Raw genomic sequence first — 1,685 nt, forward strand, 5'->3', positions numbered from 1 at the left:
GGGAGGGGGTGTAGGTGAGGGACTCCGGGGAGCAGGTGAGGGAGGGAGTGTAGGTGAGGGACCCCGGGGGACAGGTGAGGGACCCTGGGGGTGTAGGTGAGGGACCCCGGGGGACAGGTGAGGAACCCTGGGGGTGTAGGTGAGGAACCCTGGGGGGCAGGTGAGGGAGGGGGTGTAGGTGAGGGACCCCGGGGGGCAGGTGAGGGAGGGGGTGTAGGTGAGGGACCCCCGGGGGGCAGGTGAGGCAGGTTGGCACGGAGCTGGTTGTGAGCTATGACATCATCCCTTCTCCGGGTGGTGAGCACCCCAAATCCCCTTCAAGCCTTCAGTCTGGGATCTTGGGAGGGGCTGGAAGAATAAACAGTCCTGTGGGGGATGGGGAAGGCCGGAGCCTCGGGGACTCACAGGACAAAGGATGGGGCTGGGGGACAGCGGACACAGGCTCTCTGGGGGATCCCAGTCCATCCCGCTCTGCAGTTAAAACTCAAGCTGGCACCCTTGACCGCCTCCTGCCGGCCTTCCCGAGTAGCCCTGGGCTCCGGGGAGCCATCCTGAGGGGACAGGTGTGCAAAGTGGCCTAGCTCAGGACACAGGTCATGGGCTGGCTCCTTCCTATCCCTCACCTAACCTCTGAGGAAATCAGTGCGTTTGTGGCATCGTATGGTAAGGTTCTTTAAATGAGATGGTTTCACCGAAAAGATCAGCCTCCCAGTTTTCTCGGGAGTGGGACGTTGGGGACAGGCACGCTTCTTACCTCCTGTCGGCTTCCCCGTGCGGGGGCTCATCCCAGGCGGCCCTTTGCAAATGCTGCCATCTCATCAGACCCCTGCCAGTGCTTCTCAGGTCCCTGAAACGACACATCAAATCCCCCTTTAGGGCACGGCTTCTTGACCGTGGTTGGGTCATGAACTTGTCAGAGAATGTGACGACCACAACCCATCTCCTCGGATATAATCTACATCAGCACACACATAATAGTGGCTCGGCCTGGGCCCCCCCGGCCCTGTGCGTTCCACCCAAGGTCATATGGACCGGCATGCGGTTAGGACAGAGAAGCCGGGTCCTGGCTCCTCACCTCTCTCTCTGCACCTGGTGGCTTCTGACCTCCTCCCGGACGTCTGGGCACCGCCAGTGCTCACCACATCCTACGCGCCCAGAGCGTCTCCTTCCTTCCCCCCGAGAACCAGCCGCCCCTGCATCGATGAAGCTGCTGGAACACAAGTCGCTGTAACCGGGGCGCCTGCTCCCCCTGCTTCGGTGTCCCCGGTCCAGCCGACCCCAGGTGTGCACCACGTCCCCTCCGGGTCAGCCATACCGCGGGGCCCCACGAGACCCGTGAGGGGCAGCCTGGGCCCCCCCACCCGCGGTCCCATTAGTCTGCAAAGACAGACACACACGCCCTCGTATGTGCCTAACACACCCCTCTCTGCCCGGTGCCTATTTTTGAGAAGACGAGCTGCTCCAGTCCAATTGTAACTGCTAAATCTGTTTCAGCGTATAGGTAAGAGGATTATAATTAGCACACTTGTATGCAAATGTACTGTCAACTTCATTTTTCCTCTGAAGCAGCTATTTATGGGAGTATTTTTGCTTGTGGAGTCCAGAGAAGAGAGACTTCCCTCCGCCCACCACACTCCAAGCGAGCGCTGTGAGCAGCGGGCAGCGGACGGGTGGGCAGGGGAGTC

General features: G+C 60.7%; 1 protein-coding gene across 1 annotated transcript in view; it reads right to left on the minus strand.

The window, feature by feature from the left end:
• The window catches only part of KCNG2 (potassium voltage-gated channel modifier subfamily G member 2), a 58,375-nt gene extending 57,047 nt beyond the window's left edge, over positions 1-1,328 (minus strand). The window contains exon 1 of the mRNA XM_040479514.1: positions 755-1,328. The gene's annotated coding sequence lies outside the window, so the exon portion shown is untranslated. The remainder of the gene's footprint in view (positions 1-754) is intronic.
• Positions 1,329-1,685: the final 357 nt, after the last annotated feature.

This window comes from Herpailurus yagouaroundi, unplaced genomic scaffold, assembly GCF_014898765.1.
Source record: "Herpailurus yagouaroundi ecotype Mexico unplaced genomic scaffold, PumYag 142, whole genome shotgun sequence".
NCBI lineage: Eukaryota > Metazoa > Chordata > Mammalia > Carnivora > Felidae > Herpailurus > Herpailurus yagouaroundi.